General features: G+C 35.0%; 2 protein-coding genes across 3 annotated transcripts in view; one reads left to right on the top strand and one right to left on the bottom strand.

Moving 5' to 3' along the window:
• The window catches only part of LOC143366286 (annexin B9), a 171661-nt gene that overhangs the window by 126335 nt on the left and 20457 nt on the right, over positions 1–24869 (bottom strand). The window lies entirely within an intron of this gene.
• Dsb (scavenger receptor class B member debris buster) overlaps positions 8444–24869 on the top strand; it is a 62583-nt gene continuing 46157 nt past the window's right edge. For both annotated transcript variants that reach the window (XM_076807208.1, XM_076807205.1), the window contains exon 1: positions 8444–9469. The gene's annotated coding sequence lies outside the window, so the exon portion shown is untranslated. The remainder of the gene's footprint in view (positions 9470–24869) is intronic.

Genomic DNA, 24869 nt, shown 5'->3' with positions numbered 1-24869 from the left:
GCCCGCGATGATAATTTCCGAGGCCGAGACTCGAGAGTAAGAAAACAAAAACGAGTGAGAGGACTTTTCATGCGCCATTCATTCAGACTATGAACCACCGTAGTTGAATATCGGAAATAAATATCACATGCATCCCAGGGGCCTTTAACTCTGTGTCAATATAGTCAACACTGCCCCCCATTCATATCCCCTAGTGTTTGAAGTACTACATATTTTCGACTTTAATCTTTTAATAATTTCTTTAAATAAATCAATTGCTGAATGGGGTAATAAGTAATTGTATTATTAAATTAATAATTCCTTACTTACAACTGTTACCCCCTTAGTGTCTCCTATATCTATAAAGTTCAAGATCTGTTAACTTCAAATTAAAAGGGTACCTATGATTTTTTATTTCTAAGTTATTATAAATATGTTTCTTCCCTCCAAGAATATAATTTTCTATCCTCATATCTTTACATCCCTTATGTGCTGAATTTACAACTACTGTACGAGTCAGGTATTCGATTCTTACTTTTACATCTGAAGAAGCTTTACTGGTTTACTTGCTGAACTTGGCTTTCTGCAGAGGCAAATTCTGGAACCTTTCTTGGAGGGGGCGAAATATGTAAAAGTACATAAGTACATTTTTTAACCTTCTTTTAGGAGATTTAAAATTTGCTTGCAATTTATATTTTAATATCTCTAGCTGATGCTATAGCCTAAATAATTAAATTCACATTAATTACACAATGTAATAATATATTTCTATTTTATTACTCCGGGGTGGGGGGCGGTCGTCTCTATCGCCTCCCTCTGGATCCACGACTTTTTGATATGTACATGTTCAAGTTTAATTTTTAATATATCGTGACCTAGTACAGTGAGGTTCCAAAAAAACCTGTTATGGTTCATGAATTATCTTCAATAATTACTCAGGTGGGACGAACACGCAAATTACGAACAACTTTTGCACGAAGACGTAATGCATGTGGAAAATAAAGTAAAAATGTGATCGATAAATCTGCCTGGTTCGCATTGAACCTCTGAAAAGTAGGTTACGAATAAGGATCATGATTATACAATACACGTAAGAACACCTGCAAGTGGAGATGTACTTTCACCTTTTTAATGTAATTAAAAAAGGAAAGTTGTATTCGGGGGGACCGCAAGGACGAACGATTGATTCGATCTGAAATTTAAAAAAAACAACAACAATATCTCTGTTTGATAGTCACTGCGAGTGACGCATGAACTTGATGAAGCTAAAGATTTCTACGTGTATCATTAAAAGTTTTCGAACATTTTCCGTTGTGGTTTTATCACAAATTAAGTTAAAGTAACATATGTAATTTAGAGTATAAAGCACACTAACTGTAAGTGATGATAAGCTATAAATTCTGAATTAATCCGAGCCCAATTGAATTAAAAGCAGAAAATTTGCGATAACTGAGCAGTGATTATTTTTATTCCATTATACATTTCATAATAATTGATACTCACGAATCAGATCTATGAATTTTCTGAGTCTACAACTTGTAAGTCTGCAAACAGCAAGCGGAATTTCCGTCCACGTCATCTGCAGCATCAGTTCTGCATGTGGCAATAAGAATGACTTGTTAGACGAGGGCGTCCACTTTGTTTCAGCTGAATCTACTGTGTTAAGTAACCAAATCTAGTGACTGACACAGAATAGATCCTCGATTAAACGCGTTATTGTCGTATACTCACCTCTGCTTTCCCGATAAGTTAATATGCGAAGCAAGTGCGTTATAATAAAACGTTTTCATTCAATAGTTCTAACGAATAATTATATATTATGTTCGCTAAAACATATAATCGACGAAGGGGTGGTTTCTCGCGGAGCCAATAAAAATATGTGTAGATAAAAGAAGAACATAAACAATAAAAACGATAAGAACTACAGAATAAAGTGTTTTTATTTACCTTATACGTATTTCCGAAAACACAATTTTGAATGTCAGAATAAGTTGTTGTATACTTGTAAGTTATATTTTTCAATCAGTGAAATACTTATTAGAAGTGATTATGGTTTACAGTGTAAACTTTAGACAATTTTATGATATTTATTTGTACCACACCAAATAGTGTATTCATTTGTTGTTACGCTAGGTATAGTTTTAATGGTCTTTCAACATGAAATGCAGCAACCACGAGTGCACTGATATACATACTTTTGGCATTAGAAGTTTGAGATGGCAATTCTTTCTAATAATTTCTGGGTAAAGTATCTTCTATAATTTATAATAAAGTTGGTGTTAGTATTGTTGCGATCATCGAGTGTAATTTCCTGGCCCATTGGTGCTCGCATTAAAATTTAAAACACCGACGGAAAAGACCACAAGAAGTTGTTATTAGAGGTGTGCGAGAACCCGAAAATGTCGGGTCTGGTCGGGACGAGATTTTTCCTCGGGATCGGAACGGGTTCCCGAGGGTTTCGGGGTTCCCGAGAGTGTCGGGATTCCCGGAAGTGATTGATGTTTGCAGGTAAATCAACAATGTCTCTACACTTTTTCTTACGATGTGTTTAATGTATGATGTCGCATTCATTAAATTCGAGACTCGAAACGGCAATCGGGTCCTTGGAATTTTCGGGAATCTCGACTCTCTCGAGAATTCCGACTCTCACGAGAATCCCGTCCCTCTAGAGAATTCCGTACATTCTCGGGAACCCTGGAATTTTCGGGTTCTCGCACACCTCTAGTTGCTATTAATTAACCGTCAGACACTTGAATTAGTATTGCATTGTATAAAGTAGTTGTCGTGAATACTGTGTGTACTAATAAGAGATACCTCGACGCCGCAAAAGTATTTTACTAATAATGGCTATCGTACTCTATACTAATTTCATGTTCAAAGACCATTTTTCTCGAAAACAACGCGATAAATTAAAAAAAATATTACATATTTTTCTTCCTCTCTTACGACTTATATTCATAAATCATCCTATTGGTAGAACGTAGTAATGGGCGATTAATTTGCTCTGTTTTAAATGTTTAATCAACGCAATATGTGTCCTGTCTCAAATCATTTCGAATATTGTTCAAACCGCAAAAGTTTTAAGTCTCCATGCGATTTAAAAGTCTTTAATGTCTTTTGTTTCTCACGTAAAACATATTGAAATAGAAATTTGTAAATTTAATGCAGGAAATTATTAACTAAGGCTTATATGCAATCGGTTATCTTTATTCCCGGAACAGCGCATAATTTTGCTCGAAAGAAGAAAGTAATTGAGACGATTTCTCTTTTGTGATATGAGGTAAATTTTATTAATGGATAAATATTCCGTTAGTTCCTTAATTTAAAGTAAGCGAAACAAGAAATCTGTAATATTAAATATTACATTTTTGCAGTTCGAAATTTTTGTTTGGTCCAGAGTATTTTAACTGTCGTATTATAACTGAAGAATCTTTATCTCTTTACGCAACTTTTTTATAATGTACAATTAGGAAGAAATATTTGCATTTGCGCGAGTATCGTGCAATTTGTGTGGTGAAGTGCCATTTTATCAGTTCACTCTTCGAATGTAAGTTACAGGATCGGACTGACATAGTTAAGTATCTTTAAATATGTAAATGCATTTTCTTTCAAAATTTCATTAGTTAAAAATCTTTATAAGTCACAGAAACGTGATAGTTGAAAATTTTTAAAGGCAATGTAGACACATTATTCATAAATCATTTATATAGTTAACAAACTAATATTGCATCGATTATAGTATTCCATGTTTCCTACGAATTAAATACTTACTATTATATCTGTCAAGAATTGTCTTTAAAATAATTGTTCTTAACAGAAGCAGCGCGATTGGAAAAAACATACGGATAAATGAAATTCATACTTACTTAGAAGAACACGTGAGGCTTAGTCAATTATTCTAGGAAGATTCTAATGTGAATTATTCTAGTGCGCGAAGAATTCGTCCAAGAATTTTGAAATTTCATTTTTAGTTTAATTTGAAACTTCACACAATTCGCGTATAAACGTAATGTACGTCACTGTAGTACACGAAGATTTAAAAAGCGCTACCTGCTTTGTCCGAAAACTTCACGATTTTTCCCAGAAAAAAGTATTACCGGGGATTTGTAAAAAAGATGTCCAACGACCACTTCTAATTTGATTATAAATATTAATCTTTCCGTAAAAAAGGAACACGCGCAATTCTGTTTAACTGTGACCTTGAAATTTACTTAAAAATTTCTGGTTTTGTCGAGGAAACATTCGTGGATTTTGTGAAAAAAAACGTTTGGCTCTCTCGCCTAATTTACTTTTAGAATTTTGTAAACATACATCATATATGATACTGTGTCAAACCGCAACCTCGAATATGTGCATATTTTATTTTAAAATTTTTGCGGTTACCCCAAGGATAATGTTATAGGAAATTCAGCAAAAAGATTCTGACATTTCTTTCTACTCAAGGTTAACATATTCTACATATTCTGATAAAATAAGTTTTACCGTAGTGGTATTGATTATGTAAATACGTGCTATTTTTAAATTTCTCATTTTTTGGATAAGAGGCCATTATGTTTGTGACGTTTTAATACCGAAATATCTAGAAAAACTCTATAGAGTTTTTCTTGGTATAAAATTGAGTACAAATAGCAGTCAATTTAATTTAATTTCAAAACGTAGGTAATTAACAATAAAAAATGAACGATTAACTGTCCATATTTTGAAATGTGTTTCCACTAAATAAAAAGGCGTTGGTTGCGTTCATTGTTTTTTGGCCACATTATTTGGTGATGTGTTTTATTTCGAAATTTTACATAGTATGTAGAACACACCGTTCAAATTCGTTTTCGTAGCCATATTTGTTTTACGCGTTTATTCTACGATAGTACATACTTTTTCCAAGAAACCCTTTCTGGTTGGCGTTTTCTACGTGAATTGGAAATGAGAGTTGAGATATTGTGTTCATATTAGCACTTTTTTTCAGTTGGACAACTTTACCATACAATTTTGTCGCATGAAATCATTCATTATTAGCAAACTACAAAATGACGTCTCTTAGAGAGTAAATATTAGATTTCATAAATTTCCGATATCTCATTTTGCGGACTAGTCCGCAACAGTCAGCGAGAAGAAAAGTTGTAGCAATGCATTTTTACTATAGTTATCAACAATTATATAAGTCTGCCATTAACCATAAAAATAAATAAACTGAATTTTGTTAACTTTAAATAGCGCAGGCTGCATGTTAAATACCTCAACATTAATTTAATTTCTCAAGCCTGAATTTTACAAACTGTTTATATTTATTTTTCAATTAAGTAAATTATTACGCCCGCATGCATTTTTCATGTTTTTTTACTCTCTAGTTTTTAGTGTTTGTGGATTTTTTTAATATTTTTTTCTGGTTTTTAGTGTTTGTGGATTTTCTTAAATATTTTTTTCTGGTTTTTAATGTTTGTGGATTTTTTAAATATTTTTTTTCTGGTTTTTAGTGTTTGTGGATTTTTTTATATTTTTTTCTGGTTTTTAGTGTTTGTGGATTTTTTTTAAATATTTCTTTCTGGTTTTTAGTGTTTGTGGATTTTTTTAAATATTTTTTTTCTGGTTTTTAGTGTATGTGAATTTTTTAAACATTTCTCTTTATATTTTTTATTGTTGACTTTTATTTTTAAATTTGTATTGTCATCCAATCTACGCATGCATGCCAAATTTCAAAACAATTTGATTGATGGAAGTGGGTGAAAATTGAAATGGCAGATTTGAACCATACACCAAACATACATACAGAGGATCGAAGCTAAGTAAAATCATTTAACAGTCAGCATTATATCAGGTTTGGTATCATTTTTACCAGAAAAACACCAGCAATCCATTGCGATACTTGTATGAAGATCTATTACGAAATATAGGAATTGTCATTTTCAATACTAAATGGCCTATTGATGTCTCTGTTTATATGACTCCAGTTTGTAGGGCTCTCGAAGAGCGTCGTCCGATAGCTTCGATTCGAGTACCTATCAAGGTCATAGAAAATGCCCCCATTCAACCGATTTTAAGAGAATATCAGTCAGAAAGCCAGAATATAGTGGCCTGCGAATTTAGAGGTACGAATATGGATCCGACACTGAAGGAAAAAGACATCGCTGGCATGGGTAAGTGTGAATTGCTGACTCCAAAACGGGGAAACGATTTCGTGCCACTAACACTGCCGCCACTGAACTAAATATGTGTGCGCAGACGTTTAAGTTTCTCTACTCTGCCGTTCGTAAAGCGGGTTATCTTTCGTGTCGATATGATCGCAAATATGAGTCTATCGCATTGGCCAGATTTTCAGACTGTCAGAAGAGAAACTCATTATCTCTGGCCTTATTTCTGCTAGGAAATTAATGAAATTCTGCAACCTCATTTACAGGTAAAACTCTTCATTGATTGTTGCTTCCTATTGCCCGTGTTTCTTACAGTAATCGAAAACTTCTCAACCCTGTTCCGCGGCTTGGCTGGCAAACATCAGAACGAAGTCCCACGAGATTAGGGGAATTTAGCACACAGTACACTAATGATGAGTACGAAAACATGTAACGGAACGTCTCACTATCAGAATGACAGAGTCAATCCTGTGTGGCACATAACTGTGCGGTACTAAGTGAATTAAAATATAAAACTGTGCCCTGGCACCCGGACACCTGGAAGTATCATCAACCTGGAATATTAATTACCAAAATCACGGATGCGTCACGAAAATACCACTTTTTGAGGTGCCATATTGACGCTGTAAAAAAGCAATTAAAACCAATTAAACAAATTCCTTTTAAAGTTTTTGTACGGTATAAGAGTAGCTTAACAAATACCGAAAACATTTATTTAATTATATGTAGTATTTATTCAGGATAAAATCTTTAAAAACAGCTTCATATTTCGCCCGATCAAAGTAGAATGACCCCTTAAATGATAAATTGGGTTTCGTAAGAAGCTAGAAGTAGTAGTTTACTAGATAACGTGCTTCATCATTATGAAAAAAATGGCAATTGGTCGAAATAGCGAGATAAATAGTGAATATCGCTTTTTCAACTTTTTGATCTCAGCATGTTACGAAAATTTAAATATCCCATTTGTAGAGCTCAGTAGGGGAGACCGGGGCTGGTTGTCTCAGAGGGTAGGTTGACTAATTGTTAATAACTTTACACCGACGTATGCTCTACTGCGGAAAGATTCACTGTAGAAAGAAGTCACTTCTACTATGCCATGAATTTATGTCCGACCCCGCGATCGCACGTTTTTTTAACAGTTATCAGCGTTTGTCGAAAAATTGACCACCTAAGTAAATATTATTTCTTAAAGATTTTATTTTTTCACGCTCTATGTAGTTACAATAGAATAAATTTTAAGGGACTATTTTAAAGTTTGTTTATTAGACGATCTATTGACATAGTATTTTTGTTTATACATAAATAATTGAACGTTAATAAGGTTTAAATTATTATTTTGTTATTCAGAAAGCGATTTTTATTTTCTGTTTAAATTTCACTGTGTTATAAATACATTATAATATATGTTTAAGTTAAAAAAATGTCAGTTTACTATTAAAATATGAAAGAAAAAAATTAATATTTTATAATGAAACAACTCTTGCGACATTGTGTTATTTTATTACCACTGCGCTAAGTTACTAATAACATTTTCTTAACCGATCGTACCTGTAGTCAACCTACCCCATACTGTAAAGTGTAAGTCAACCAACCCCGTGCATGGAAGGTATTAGAAAAACATTAAAATACCTTAATTCTTGTCACATTGATTCAACTTTAATAATTCAACCAGACAGCCAAATGTATGTCCCATCAAATAAACCAACCGGTTTAATGGTATTTCGTCCACATAATTGATTAAAAATCAAAAACTGAAAATCTGGCCTACAATCCCCGGCCTCCCCTAAGTTGCATACATGCTGAAGAATTCGTCGAAATCGTTTGCTGCAGAAACAAGCGACAGGCATCGAAATATGTTTTTACAGATTAAAGATGTTTCTTTAGGTTCATTAAAGTAACGTGTATAAGCCGAAAACTAGCATCCACCACTTTCAGCTGTATGCAGCTCATAGCTACGTCCACTTTACGCAAACCTTTTGCAAAAATGTAACATAAACACCAACGAAATGAATCGTGCCAAGCGGTCAAAATCACAGACCGCACGCTTTCAAAGCGCAAAGTTCAGGCCGAGCTGTACGTAACTCGAGTTCGTGGCGTGTGCGAGAGAAGGTCCGCGGGTTTCCGTGGAACCGCAACGCGACCTTCCAAGGGTTGGGACGTGTTAGTGAAATCGGTTACATTCGTCGTATGCGACAGAGGAAATTCCAGTGTGTATCGGTCGAAGTATACTTAGTCAGCAGAGTCGAACGACACAAGTCATTCATTTTGCGACAGAGAAGCCGCCACCAGAGCCGTGGCTTCGATGCGCGCATATAGGCAATCCACGGGTCGTACGTTTACCTGGCGTCCCTACCACTTTCTTTGGCCGCTTGGTGGGCAGTGCGTTCTCGTTACCGTGGTCCACGCTGCACTACCGTTCTACTATCTCCTCATTCACTTGGTGATTCGACAAGATCGAGGAGCACGCGCGTATCTGGGCTCACCTTAGAGCTCCAACACTCGAGCTTTCGGGAACGAGCGAACGTTCGTTCAAACGTAACCCTTAGCCCACGGTGCGCGGACTTCAGCAGGAGCGCGAGATTCCTTCGAAATGTTCGTAACGCGAAAGTGACCGATTCAACGCAGAGTCCACCCCTCTGGAGCCTAATCGGTGATCTCGTTGATCGCAGACGAGGCACGAAGTGTTGCTCACTAGTTACATTCAAGCTTCTGTCCTCATTGGGGAAGTGCACGAGAAAAAAAGGAAGGAACGAACGCGGGGAGAATAATCCTGGGACTTCGTGTAATCAGAGGGGGTTCGGACGAATCGAACGCCACCTTGGCTGTCGTTCTTCTTCATTCGTCAGTCGCGATTTAGCGCCCGGCACTTGCCGAGCACCTAACTGTCACCCTCTTCGAGCTGCAGCCACTAGCCGCGTTCCCTGACGATTGACCGAGATCCTATCAGCGTGAAAGTTGTTGGTTTTGGTGTTGACTGCAAGGTGCGCAATGCCGACGCTTTGACCGGGGGTGCGGATTTTCAGCACGGCGCAGAGCAATCATCGGGCGGTGGAAGTGGAACCGGCTGACAATACCGTGATAACCGTACCTCGCCGAAGCGTGGAAATGATGGGAAGCCGTTGAAGAGGAAATACTCGAAAGGATATCGTGACCGAGGGAAATGGCAATCGCATTCTAAACGGGCACGGCGGACGAAACTGTTCGTGCAGCACCTTGGCGATAGAGAAACTTGTCTCTCGTGGTTTTCTTCTTCTCATTCGCTCGCCACCATAGAACTGTTGTGTGTTACATAAACGCGGATTTTACTGGCCAGTTAATGAACCCGGTCGTGCACACATGTAGGCTGCGTCTGTCAGCGACCTTACGTAAGTAAATATGCATAATTTCTTATCCGAAAGTGGTGAAGAATGTGGAAATTGCGCAGGATGGAGCAACGAATACGATGCTGCGTATGAGACCGCGATCTTCAAATGACTGTCACGTCCCTGGTCCTTCACATATTAAAATCGCGAAGCCGATGTCACCACTGCGATAAATGTATCAGTGGAGACTTGCCCGTCTTACGAACGAAAGAAGTCCTTTGCAGCTGCTAAGCTTGTAAATCACTTCTTCTTTTTGTGTTCGGGCATGTGTGGATATTGTTTGATGCCAGTTTAGCACGAGGATGGATCACACAAGGGGCAATCATCCATTACGTATCAGTATTTCACAACAGTTTACAGAAATCTGATAATTGCTTTGTTTATCGTTGCTCTGTTTGTTTATGTCTCCTCCTTTGTGCCTAACACCCCTGCGTTTTGTCAGTTACATCTGCGTTTTCAGAGAAAGTTTCCGTAGTCTGTTGGCTAATTCAAAATAGAGCAAAACACTTCGAAATGAAGGGGACGAACTATGGTTCGTTGTTTAAGTTGAATTTTCCAGTGTTATGTTTCCAATTATTATATAACGAAACTTTCAAGGGTAATTTATTGAATTCCTGATATTTTTAAATGATACGCTGATGGATAAATGCATGTACTTGAAATACAAACTAAAATTTCGACGATTTTCTCACGTCTTCGTCGACTTACAATCAGAAGGAATTCGTGTGCAAAGAAATGCAAAAACTATGCAAACAGTTTTTAAATACACTTTCCTCGACCCTAAAAAAGCTACCCAAATTTGTAAAGATTTATATACCGTTACTAGTTAAACAACGCAAGTTGGGTTCCCATCGTCCCCAGAGGTGATGACACTGATACTCTGTACTTTATATATCACATAAGAGGCCCCACTGAGCTGTACAACGTAGCAAAAAATTTGAGTCAGTATGGCCAATAGTTTTCTAGGAAACAGCCTCTAAGAATTTAGGTGGCCCTTCCTGTAAAAGTTTCATCATAGAACACTGACTTGATTTTATATTTATTATTCGAGTATTTGAAAGTGTTCGTTCATGTTGGGTATTAGAACAGCTAGGGTACCTTCGAAGGAGCATTTTTAGGGCCATTTAGATGGTCTGATTGTAAGAGCGACTTGGTTCTCGTAGACAGGTCCTAAAGGGATTTATGTTCGTATGGTTAGTAAAATTCTTGCACAAGTCTGAAATGTGAAGTTTCGGCGTAGATTTAAGCATTACGTTACGTATGTGTTACACGCAACAGGTTACAGAGGGTGACCTTTCACATTACGAACACTGTAAAGTTCAAGTAAAATTTCTGTTTACAACAAACTTTCGTATGCTCTTTTCTAAGTAGTACTACGTTTTGCTATTGCCTGCGTTCCTGCGAGTTCAAGCAAACGCTTTAAACTGAAATAACGACATTCTGGAGCTTATTCAGTGACTCGAAGTATAAGAATAATTGAGTCGTTCAGTTTGAAAGTGCAAGATATATACGAGGAGTTATACTGTTCTAATTGATTCGATTAAAATAGCGAAACGTTGAGATTCTGAAAATTAGGGATTTAGTCAATCCGGAGTAGGCATACGCGTACTCGATGAATGAACGCATTCATTAATGAATTCTTCGCTATCTTTTCCCTGTTACAATCAGGTAACGTTTTTGTTCGGAGTAATGAAAAGGAAAACTGGCTTCGATGTCGCGTTATGAAAATATACGCGAAGTAATCTATTAGTGTGCAAATATGTCGTAATAAGAACTTTAAGAAGAAAATAATTTGCCGCTTATATTTACATACGTTGAATACACAAAAGGATTGATTCGATCGAAACATGAAAAAGTTAGATTGACTTGCTGTAAGTAGAAGCGAAATAATATTTTGCGACACTCTTGATTCTGAATCAATAGAGATCTAAATCTACAATTAATAGAGAAAAGTACATTCTCTTTGATGCTCTGCTCTGACTTTCATTTCTAATTTACATTTGCAATTTACAATTTCTCCTGCTTACTTTCTCCATTAACTATTCCTCTACATTTTATCTTTGAAGGTCCCTATAATCAAGATCGGATTATCTGCGAAACACTTGCTGCTCTTTCGCGTGTAACAGTATCTCGTGTCAGCGGGGAATAGTCACGCGTTCTTGTGGTGATTTTGTAAGAAACTATCGGAGCGCACTTTCCTCCACATTGTTTTGCCCGGACATGTTTTGGTTCATTATTACACGGTACGTCGAGTCGAGCTACTGGAACTATTATTTGATATTTAGGGCAAGTTCAACTGCCTCGCAGCGTTCATCAGGTCCCTCCAACAGTTTAAACGTAATTGCAAGTCTCGTGGTCGCCGCTGTTAAAACGGTCCATGCTGCTTTAAGCTTTGCGAGAGAGAATTAATAAAAATATATTTCTGATAAAATTAAAAAGGACAAAGAATTTTTGCCTTCTAAAATTACCTATACAAATGTATTTCTTCTAAGTTTTTACAGTAGGAAGATATTTCTTTGTATTTCGTAGAAGATGTAGAGTTTGAGAGGAAAATTACAAGTCGTCTTAAATTTCGGATGAAAATTCAGAAATCTAGAAAGGATGAAGGCGATCGAAGTATACGCGAATATAAGCGCATCAATTTTTGCATGTTAGAGTACGCAAAGAATTTTTTTAGAATTGAACGGAATTTTATTTACGTGGTTTATACTATTTCCTATTAACACGCTTACTAAAGATTGCAATTTTATTATAAATGATTGCTTCATATGGCAGGACGATTGAAACCATAGAAATCGATGATTTTAATGGGTTTGGTACTTTTAGTCCTATTTTAATACCACTATGATATTGCAATCGCGAATTTGCATAATCAATTGCCATGGAACAGTATTAAGTGATTAATATTTATGTAACCGGCGTGATTTTGAAAACGTACACAAGTATTATATCAAAATGATATCACGTGTTACATAAAATGAGTGGAATGAAGATGAAGGTAAAGCAACATTCAGGGAAAAAGAAGAAATTCGACTTTCTCTTTATTTTTAAGTACCTCGGTAACGCAACGCAGCTTTTCGACCTCTCTCGTTTTTTATACGAAATGATTTTGGCGTATTAAATTACGTCCCCTTATATAACCTGCACTGCAGACACATCACGAGCGAAGAACACGATTTTAATCAACGACAAGGTTTTGACGTCACTTTACCAACTGCACTGGTTTATTCGTCGTTTAATTCTGGTGATTGTACTTTATAATTTATAACAGATTTTCATAAAATGGTGCAGAGTTACGATCACGTAATTAAATTATAGGACATAGTAGATCGTTAAGGGGAGGATTGCGCCACGTTGGACCGAAAAATAGGCAATTCTTTGTGAATTTTTTGTACAAAAATGGCGCGATAAATTACTTCGAGGTTTGGCAGGCTGTTTTATTGTATCCTGAGCTGTTGTTCTGAATTTTCTTGTGGCAGTGAAAAAAGAAAGATGGCAGATACAGAGTGCTGACTGAGAGCGTTGATCAAAAATCGGGTGGATCTGGCGTTGACGGAAAGTACTCTAAGGTTTATCCGAAACGCAAAAAAGAAAAGAGATTCTTAGTCTATATGAATGTGGCTATCTGTGGTACTAGCAAGTGGTGGTTACAAACTTGTAGGAAATGGAATTAACAGCTACTTACTGTTAGTTGCCCCGTGTAGAAATAAATAATTTATGAAATTTTAATTCTTAAGGGGTAATATTTTACATAGGTGGGTATATCAGCAATACTGTGTTTAAATCTGTTTCTAATCAAGTATTCAATTAGAATGAAGGAAATGTGTGTCGATCCAGCAGAGAATATTTTTTAAGTAACCACCAGAAGCTGCTACTTAAAGTTTTCTCTATATTCAGAGGATTCTGCATTTGAAATCTGATTTCATCCAAAAGATGTTTGTACATACGTTTCGTGATCTACCGTTTATCAGCCACACGTGCATGGAAAGTATATATCTTTACGAAAATTATTTCCGTACGTCTTGGTGTAATTTAACTTGTCGTTAGAACCAGTTGGTATTTGAACGACTACAAAGTTCCCTTCCGTGGAGTTAATGCCGTCGAGTATTTTTCTGCTTGGAGGATAATTGTATCTCTCACGATTACATTCCTCGTTGCAGTCTCAATTCTTCATTTTGTCATGAGTTCCTTCAACAGAGATACTCCATTGAAATTACTGGGGTTCATTAATACGTTAGCAAATAATATAACAGTTTCCAAATATTTTACATGTTTGCTACTGATTTCGTTAAAGGGCTAAGAAATAAAAGCGTTATTTAATATTATACAAGTTTAATCAGGAATTAGTAGGGGAATTCGCACGCAAATATTTTGCAAACTTATTAACTCAGTTAATATGAATTTTAGTGAATTCAAAGATTTTGGATTTTTATTAAAATACGTTTTCTTCAGACAGCAGTATTTAATCTGCTGTCGTTATTCGTAACTGTTAGATAATGTTCAAAAAGAGACATTTTTATGTTAATTTTCACTTCTCCAATTGGAAACGAACAATTAGTATTACTGTTAATGTTTTAATTTTGCACAGAATCATAGTTCCATTTCGAAGTCTAACATGCTTCCAACGCGGACTTATTGGATGTGTTAAAAAAACATGAATTTTTAGTCTCACCTCTAGAATCTTATCCAAAATATTCATTCAATGCAAATTGCACTGTTTAAATTCACATAGATTATTGTTAATTATTTGACTTTAATAAAGTGTAAACTTTTCGAAATATGCCTCATTTATTTTCTATCATTCAGTTGAATACTACTGAATTAACTTTTCTGCAATTCGAGTGTTACGATGTATCTTAATATGTAAAGCAGAAAGTTTATATCTTCGTGCGTGTTGTCTGTCGCCTAAAAGCTTTCGAGCGGTAAATTCTGGAATCACGAAATGTGCCTCGGCTTCTTAATCCAATTGAATGTGACTATTTTCACTCCAAAAAAAACTTTCTTTATGCAAAATCAGAATGTAAATTCCAGGCGAAGCCGGATGGTAAAGTTAGTTGTATATAAACAAAGGTGGATTAGTGGGGAAATAAACACTAGAATTTACAGAAATCTGGAATTGATGTGTGCAGCAGAGGAATGCTGGAATATCGTTAACCAGACACCATAGTTTCAACATAGTCGTAAAAGAAAATCTCGATCTTGGCCAGCATTGCGATGTAAGATAGAACGAGGGCTACGGTATTGGGAGTACTTACGAAACACGTTTACTTTCTAGAAAAAGACTATTTTGTTTGCTGTTGCAAAAACACGCGAGCGCAGAGGGATCAAGTGAATTGCGCACTGATGAAAGAGATAATCGATTATACTGGAATTTCTCAATGCTGGAACCGAGTACCGTATGAAGCAAGTTAATCATTTGTCAAGTACATTACAACTTCATTGAAAACGATTTGCATCAACAATTTTCTATTTATCAATGAAATAATCTGTTTAGATAGGTATCCAATACTGTTACGTTAGAAATTATTGAATTTATGTTGGGAAAATAGAAAATCTGAAAGAACGGATGATACTACAATAAATAGAATAAACTGAAGTTAATCCCTTTTAGATGTGGCTACCGAAAAAAAAAAAAAACGAGTAGAGTATTGTGGGGCAAGAGTGCGCACTTAAAGTTTAGACTTCCCTAAAATCCTTGGTATTACACTGATAGCACATATCATTTTGTGAGAAATGACTACTATCCCTTATTATTCGATAGGCAGAGACTTCGTGTAAATTTACCTGTCACAACTTATATAAAATAAATATTTCCGAGAAGTGTCGAATGCGAACTTTTACCCGACATGTGGGGCAAAAGTTCGCACGTTACGGGGTAAAAGAACAGAACGAGAAACTTCCACAAAAGTGTTTTATTTTCCAACATGCAATAGTCGTGGTAATATAGCAAAAGGACTAATAGTTTAAAATTAATTTTGTGTTAATCAAGGTAACAGTAATCGCACATCCACCTTCTGGAGGATCTGTGTATTCTTCTTCGCACGCAGGACAAATTCTCTTTTTGGAACCGATTCGTTTTGTTGCTTTCAAACTTTTTCAGAAGTAGACGTAATTTTTGGGGGATTTTTTTAAATTTCTAATTATTTATTTGCACGTTTGCATTCAGATTTTCTTTTCATTGTTTCATTTACTTCGAGCTGATTTTTTAATCAAAAAGTTAATTAAAAAGGATGTTGGAAAAATATTGTGGAATAAAAATTAATAAAAAAAAAAATGAAAAGCTGATATCAGCGTGGCTCAACTATCATAAACTCAAAATTAATCTCCATGTTGTGATTGATAGTTAATTTGAAATTTATTTTTTATAGTCGGTTTAATCAGTTTTCGTTATTAATTTAGCAAACATTAGAAATAAAATAAGTTTAATGAATTTATAACACCCGTCAAATTCTTTTCGGGCAAAAGTTCGCATTCGAACTCTTGCATCGTGCGAACTTTTGCCCCCACAGCTACTTTTCCATTGTTTAATCTATCCTGTTATCTATGAGGAGAATTGAAAACTTCTATTAGCACTTTGGAATAGAAGAATTTCAGCTCTTTCAGACGACATATGAATTCAAGTATTTACTGATTAATTTATAGGAATAATATTGATTTCTAAAAATGAGAATATTACATCAGAACAAACGAATTCAGTACTTACCGCATTGTACGATAACAAAACGAAGCACAGCTACACAACTCGACACTGGTGACTCTACCTTGATTGGCAATTGATTGTCAATCACCATTGGCCACTGCCGCAACTCAAACAATGAAATTCGCATAGTGCGAACTTTTACCTACCTTTACTCTACCTAATGTTACACATCGTCCCCTTTCTACCGAGTATTACAATAAATTTCATTGAAATATTTTTAAAAATCTTCAATATTCGTTAAACTAAAATCTTGAAAACGTTCTTAACAAAATTCACGCTCACAAACCAATCGGACTTTATTTGATCACATAACGATTCGTGAAAGTTCATTAAATCAGAGGCCATCGTTCGCAGTGTAAAGGATTAAACAATTTATCGTGGACGCTCGAAATCATAGCTGACTGTGAGGTGATTAATTTATAGACAGTTGTGCAACACAAATGAAACGTCGAACCTTACCCTAGTAGCATTTCTGGTCGGCTCACAGTGTCCCCAAGTTGGGAATTAGTTGGCCATCAAAATGCCAAGAATACATGCTACTAGGGTACTGTTTCACTTACGAAAATTCGAAACGTGAGTAGGAGGCTCGCGAAATGACAACTTTTTAGCTTACCAACGGCATGCCATACGCAGGTCTCACGTTGCAGCTTCATTGATTTAAATTTCTTGCAATACAGTGGCAGTTTTCAACAGAGGGCAAAAACAACTCTTTTAGTGCCGGTGGCAAACAAATTTCTTGGTAGAAATTACCGTAACATATTCGTAATTACGTTCGACTTTTTGTAAATGCCGCAAACTAACCACATCCAGTGACGACATTGCGATAATACGTTAGTGCTTAATTATGCTACTTGAACTTTTTGTGACAAACTTTGTTGCTTTTGTTTTTTTTCTGATGCTCATTTTTCTACCAAAAGTTGTCGATCGATCCAATTAATTCTACAGAAAGAATGCAAGAAGTTTCTTCCTAGAAGCAGTAGAAGCTAACTTGTTAGACTACAAACATGGACGTGATTAACTCTGTGTTTTCACAGCTTCGAAGTAGAAAAACTGTTACTTGTCAATTGATTTTAGTTGCGTAGAAGCAGAAAGAGGAATTAAATTGAAAATTATAAGTTTAATAACCTACCGTAAACTGGGGGAACATTGGCATGCTTTTGGAACATTTTACTAGATAGGTAATATAAAAATTCACATTTCTACATTTGCTTCAATTATCCTATCACAACATTGCATCTTTTGTGATTGTACTACAAGTGTCAAAATGCATCCAAATGTTTTTTATTTGTTTTATTCTTTAATACATGCTAAGTAACTGCCAATGTGCAAACATGTTCCTCAGTTTATGATACGTGTTATAACTAATTGTATAGGTACGTCTGTAGTCCCTCGCAGTCAATTGTATTCTATTCAACGCATCTTTTCTATATTCTGTATTCTCCAAACCAGCGTTTCCTGTGTCAAGTGAATATACAGTTATTCACAAAAGAATCTGTCCACCAAATACTTAACATGTTGTTACACAATGTTTCATGTTTATTTTACATGTGTAATCATTGTTAATGTTAGAATTGCCAATCCTAATTCATATTAGTATAAACTTTGATTGATACACTTTAGATTAGAAGGCGTCCAATTAAATAATTATATTCAGTTTATTTAAAAAATTATCGATATTCGTGGAAACACCGAAGGACGTGCACAAAAATATTCCACCAAATTCAGTATTTACTTTACACAAATATTTACAAAAATTTATTACAAAGTTTAGTATGCTACACATATCTAGAGTGAACTAATTTTTTCGCTGAATTCGTTCTCACCTTATTACATTCTTCTATCAAAATTTATTCCAGCATTTCTTTGATAGACGATATTAATTGAAAGTATATTAATCAAGCTTCCTACTAACGTGAATTAGAATTGATAATTTTAGCGTTAATATTGGCTGCATATGTAAAATATATTATACGCTTCTGATGGGTTGATACTTCTGAGTAAGCTGTAAAAGTTGTCACGCGTGAAGAGACATTGACACATAATTGGAATTGATGTTGTTCACCTCTTTTTGTTACCAGCTTGCAGCACTTTCTTTAGTCATTGCGGCAGGTACATGCTTGGGGTAGAAGAGCATCAAAAGATTTAAGGCCTCCGACTGCAGGCAATTGAGTTAATTTAAATTGCCATCTTATTATTATCCTATTTATCATAAATAATATACTATATATACATAAATTAAATCTTAAGGTGTAAATAAATTAAGTCTTGATTTTGTCATTTTAGTTCGCTTTTTAAGCAGTCGGGTTTTTAAAATTTGTTTAATTTTTTTATTTTGTACTTTTTAGTTATGTATAGCAATATTGTATGGCAAGGACCGCAGCCTGTTTAGTTCGTTAAGGGAAACACTGTCGTGAGGGTTGTTAAGAACTTTCCTCGGATCCAGGTCACTAATTGCGAGTCCAACCCATTTTTTATTTCTATCTTACAATTTTGAAAATTATATATCGTGGGACATTCGAAAGGTCTTGCCAATTCTAAAGACACCTCATTTGTCCAAATCACTGTATCCGTAGAGGCTCTAGAGCGTAACATCTGGACATACATCTGATACATCTTAATATATAAAGCAGAAAGCTTCTAATATGTTTATGTGTTTGTCTGTCGCCTAAAAACTTTCGACCGATAAACTCTGGGATCACAAAATGTGCCTCAACTCATTATGCTTGACTAATCCAGATGAATGTGACTATTTAAAAAAAAATAAAATTTTTTTTTTTTTATAAAATCAAAATCTAAATTCCGGGCGAAGCCGAGTATTAAAGCTAGTAGACTTATAAATACAATACCCTCCTTTGCGCGCCGCTGTCGGGTAAAAATACTGAGCCCGCGGCTACAGATCAAAACCACAAGCCCAGAATGAATGCTTCCGTATTAGTCCTCCGCGAAACACGTAGAATTTCTATTTTTAACCGTCTTCAAAAAGAAACAGGCTCTACGTTTGATGTGTATGTACGTATGTATGTTTGTCCGTAATTTTCTCAGTAACTACTGGACCGATTTTAGTGAAACTTCTTGCATTTAATTTAGCTTCGATCAACTTAGGTTATGAAAAAAGAATTATCAAAATCGGTTAAGTAGTTTTGAAGTTACATAAAAAATAAGAAATCAGCTTCATTAACCGACTTCGTTATTTAATTAAATGTAGTTATATAATTTAATTAACTAAAAAGTAAAAAATAAAAAAATTTAAAAATTCAAACTGATTTAAAAAAAAAATAAAAATCAGCTAAAAGGTAAAAAATAATTTTATTCCTTATTTAATCTACGCCTCACAATTTTTTTTCTAAGTCGGCGCCAGATTTACACAGTGCAAATGATGAGGCGCCGATATACACAAATTGGGAGTCGTAGATTAAATAAGGAACAAAATAATTTTTTTATTTTTTAACGATTTTTTCTTTGAAGTTGGTTTTAATTTATTTAAATTTAAAATTATTTTTTTACTTCTTGAACGAGATATATTCTACGTAGCTCCTTACGAACATACATTTATTCCATTCGACTGAACATTTTTCATTGAATCGTTGACAAATAACCGTTATTATTTCGTGTAATGTAAATCTGAGAAATTTTAAGTTTAAAAAACATCCATAAACTAAAAGGAAACTTTAGAATAGGTAATACAACTCGAAAAGAGTGATGACTTCCGAAAAAATATTTAAAAGCTGTTAAATAAAATTTGTTTGTACGAGTCTTCATTTTTTAGTAGAAAACTTAAAAATAAATGGAGCACATGTGTTTTGAATGCTATACATTATGGTTTCGTAAACAAACACATTAGATTCTGAGCAAAGGTATAACGTTCATTTCTAACTGAAACAGTGGTAGTTCAATTTACATCAGCAAGAATTTTATAAATAAGTAAATTTTCTTATTTTTACTTTCAAATGGAATTTCACCTTTTCAGTATTTACCGCGCATATGATGACTATCGATAGTTCTATGGAATCAAGAGCTAATATATTCAGTCATAAATAAATAAAATAAATTTATAAATAGTGTCAATTTTTCATAAACGTTCAATAAATTTGGAAAAGGAAATAGTAGATAAGAGATTAAGAAGAAAGAATAGTATACCGTGGTGTATCTTAACATTTTTAATAGTCACATTTTAAATTATCCTTTATCAAGAATATATATTTAGTAAAATACAAACAATTATTAATTATACTAAAAAATGAAGGTACAAATATGTAAGGATTTCAGTATCGTTACTTTTCATTTAACAGGTTTCCATTTATAACCCCCTTATGAAATTAAGATTTCAATTAGTATAGGTACGTTACCAAATTCATTTGGGATTTCTCGATTTCAAAACTAGTGCTTGCGAAGTAATCTGCAATCTCGCGAAAAACGATTCGTAATGTCTCCTCAAACCGCTCTATCATTAATACCATCGTAAAGTGTTCTCTTCCCATCGTTACTCATACTGAAACGAGTTGCATCAAACGCTGCGGTGTGTACGTTAAGCCAGATTATTACTGCATCACAACGTACAATTTGCCGCCAAGCGGTAGCACGAACGGATGCTAATGCACGATGTAAATGAGATATTCGATTGGCCTAACACCTGAGTGTGGAATGCGTGGCAATATGCAATCTGATAGCGAAATTCCGGTGTGCACAATAGGGCTGGGACTATTTGTCGATTTTTTCGGTATTCGAATACTCAAATACTTCAGTTGCTCAATTATTTGGCGAATATAATTCGAGTATCCAACTGTTCGAATACTATTCGAGTATCCAAGTATTCGAATACTATTCGAATATCTAAGTATTCGAATACTATTCGAATATCCAAGTATTCGAATACTATTCGAATATCCAAGTATTCGAATACTATTCGAATATCCAAGTATTCGAATACTATTCGAATTATATTCGCCAAATAATTCAGCAACTGAAGTATTCGAATATTCGAATACCGAAAACTTCGACAAATAGTCCCAGCCCTAATTTTGACCCACTTCACACCATACTATTCGAATACATCAGTATTAAAATAATAACATTCGAATACTCAAATATTCGAAGTTTATTCGTAGCATTCGAATACTTGTGAAATATTCGAATATTAAATTATTCGAATACTTGTGAAATATTCGAATATTAAATTATTCGAATACTTGTGAAATATTCGAATATTAAATTATTCGAATACTTGTGAAATATTCGAATATTAAATTATTCGAATACTTGTGAAATATTCGAATATTAAATTATTCGAATACTTGTGAAATATTCGAATATTAAATTATTCGAATACTCCTAGCCCTAATGCACAAAGGGCGCCGTCGAAGAATCAATTCACTTCGTATTGAATTTCTAAACAAAATAAAAAGTTATTAAAATTATGGCTAGGATTTTTCAAATACTTTGAAAACGTGCAATATAAGCAAAGTATTATAGTATTTTAAGTTGTATTCAACGTTATTAATTTGTTGCTACTTTATAAATTTATTCAACAGGTGATATAGAACTTTGAAAAGATAGGGCTGGTAGAACTTTTTATATAATTCTTAAAAGAGATACGTGGTTTACATTTTTACACTAAACAATTCGCTCATTTTAGGCCTTTGCCAAATAATCTATTATATGTACATATTTGGTTTTCAATTGTTTTAATGGACAATCTTAACTTGGTTATACAGTTTATATGACTGATGCACAGGAAATGTACATATTCAATAACGCAGGAAAAGAAAATTGAAGTTTTTTTTATTAAAATCTGTGTCAACTTAAGGGTACTACTTAGGCAGCGATTCTTTTCTGAAATGAAGCATTTCTTTTTCAATGAACAAAGAAATATATTGAAGCCGAGACTTTTTCTTCGGCACAATGTTTAATAACGTCCTAAACTCTGGGAAAACATGTTTGTTTCGCCAAAAATGGGCAGTGTAGATGACGCTACAGATGGAACATTAAAGAGTCTTTTGAAAAAAGTTTCTTTTGTTTTGCAGCGATTTCGATAAAACGAAACGAAATTCAGAGACCTGCTTGTAAATTCTTCTTCAGAACACCTCTGGTTCGGCACTGACGCTATAAATGAAGCAAAATCATGAAAACGACAGGTACCTACGAAAAGGCAATTTTTCAAAAAAGTGTGTTACTCGCTAGACAAAGATGAGGTTTTAGCTTCTTTTCATTAAAGATAAGAGATTTTAATAACTTCAATTTAGGTTCAGGCCGAAACTATACATTTTGTTAATATGTTCGAATTTGACTTAAATCGATCGGAACTTCCCTTTTTGAGTTATCACTGAAAAACAGAAGAAACTTTTTTTATGCAGCCTCTTTTATGATCTATGTCACTGAACATTCTACCAAGGAACAAGTTTCAGTTTCAATTTATTTCTTTGTAATTCCTTGAAATAGAAATGCTTCAATTTCGGCAAAAACGACTGCCTACTTAGTACCCTTAAGTGTTTGAGCGCGTCAAGTATGTAACTCGAATATATTAATACGTAGAAAAAATTCGAGTAGTTCTAAAAACTTCTGTCAGTTCGCATATTTCTAAATAAATATTTATTTTTCGAAACATACTTTACAGACGTAAATATTTAAGTTTACTAAGTACCGGGATTAAGCTGTCACGTACAATAAATAAATAAGGTTTCTATTGTTATTTGTGCCTCTATTTGAAATTTCAAATAAATAGTGTAAAGTTCGAGCTATGAATTTGGTTGTGTCTTTCAATAATATTATTTATAGAAAAATGTTTTCCTCCCCTTCAGCCCCAAGTTTGTTTTTTAATTTCGTATGCGAATAATTTTTCTTTCCATAAAATAATGTGAAAATTTTTATAAAAAAAAAAACTGATGTAGAAATTTCTTTATTTTGGTCGAAGTTGTCCGTTTTGGAATAGCAGTACAGCGGAGACTTATCCCGGTGTTCCATAGCTGTATCACTTGCAGGTTTATTGTCCTGGCTCGAGCGCTGGTATCGTTTTATTCTAAATTACACTTTACGCCAGGAAGTCTCAGCGATTTCGCAAAAATTATTATAGCAAGGAACTGTTCCGTTGCACGCATATATCACCCCGTATGGTTTCACTTCTTTTGGAAACGCCGAAAGGTTGTGAAAGCACGATCTGGTTTAAGTTCGCGATGCAATAACAGTAGGAAATGTGCGTCATACTTGTTTTTGCCCCTTCCACCCTCGACGCGAATGGAAAGTCTGAAGTCAGAGTTCCTTCTTCGTAAGTAGATGGCCAGGAACTATATGCCGAGCAGTCCATTTGTCCTTGCGGTCATTATGTTTCCGTAGTGCGGACCATGAAACGCAGACAAAACAGTTTGAGTTTGATCGCAATGACTACTTACTTACCTACGATTTTTTTGTAATATCACTTTCTAATCTCCGCGAAATTCATTCAACAGCAGAGTACCTATTACTTACGAATTGAGAAGTGATGAGACCTAGCGAGCTTCGTAGTACAAAATAAGAAACTACTCTCGTTACTATTGCTATCTAGTTACCCCCATTAACACGCTGCTGATGTGTTAATATTCAATTATGGAAAACTGGCCAGTGGCACGGGTCAATTTTTGCATAAAGTTGTCGGTCAAAAGTGTGTTAACAGCTTTATGAACTGATTAATTAGGGAAGACAAGTTAGCTTATTAGGTATTTGACAATGCCTCTGCATCGGACAATATGTGGTAATCTGTTGTCGTAATTTAATAGTTACAGTCGTTCAAAGGGACTAGGTAGGTAAATGTAATACTAGGTATGTAATATGTAGCACTAAATAGCTTTACTACTCGACTTCGCCCGAAAGAGTGACCCAAAAAATAGCCTCTTTTGGTCCCACGATTTTGGAACAGAATTTTATGCGAAACGATGCCTTACGATGTGACATCAATCACACGAAATTTTCAAGTTCAGGTGACAAATAGTTTCTGAGATATGGGAGGTGAAAGAATTGAAAATTCGTTAACGCGGCAGCCCATACGCTTCGATGTACCTACGGACTTTTATGTCAGTCCGATAATTTAAACAATTATTTCCTGGGGTTTTGCTGACTGCTAACAACCAATTTGAACTTAGATTTTCAAAATTCACAAAAAAAATCATGAAATATAAATGACTGTGTAGTGGATGCTTTTTTAAATACCGTCCATCATATTGAATCGTCCATTGTGAGTTTTGCTGACTGCTAACAATGAATTTGAACTTAGATTTTCAAAATTCACAATGGCCGATTCAACGTGGTGGACGATATATTAAAAAAAGCACCCACTACACAGACATTTATATTTCTTGATTTTTTTTCTTTTTCGTGAAAGCACCGGTGATCCCCGTGGCACGTCGATTGGGCCAAAGATGGAAAGCACGGGTGAGACCCGGGGTACGTCGGTCGGGCGAAACTTAAACACCAAGGGTCAGGCTCGTGGTTAGTAGATACTACGACTCAACTTTTTCGCTGATGTCTTTTCATCTCAATTATTCCTGGCCGTACACACATGTATTTACACATCGCAAGCCCCGCTAGCTAAGTTCCCGGCACCTTTGTCGCAACTGCGTAACGGGGCTAAGACGTGTGCGATTGACAACTTCGGACGCTGAGCCGAACCCTGGTGCTGATTTGGCGCCGGCCGGGCCGTCGGAATTTAAATGGTAAGCCAACGGGTTAAAACGTTAA

This window comes from Andrena cerasifolii, chromosome 2, assembly GCF_050908995.1.
Source record: "Andrena cerasifolii isolate SP2316 chromosome 2, iyAndCera1_principal, whole genome shotgun sequence".
In the NCBI taxonomy this organism is placed as follows: Eukaryota; Metazoa; Arthropoda; class Insecta; order Hymenoptera; family Andrenidae; genus Andrena; species Andrena cerasifolii.
The sequence above is the reverse complement of the archived record's forward strand: the minus strand, read 5'-3'. Positions and strand labels throughout refer to the sequence as shown.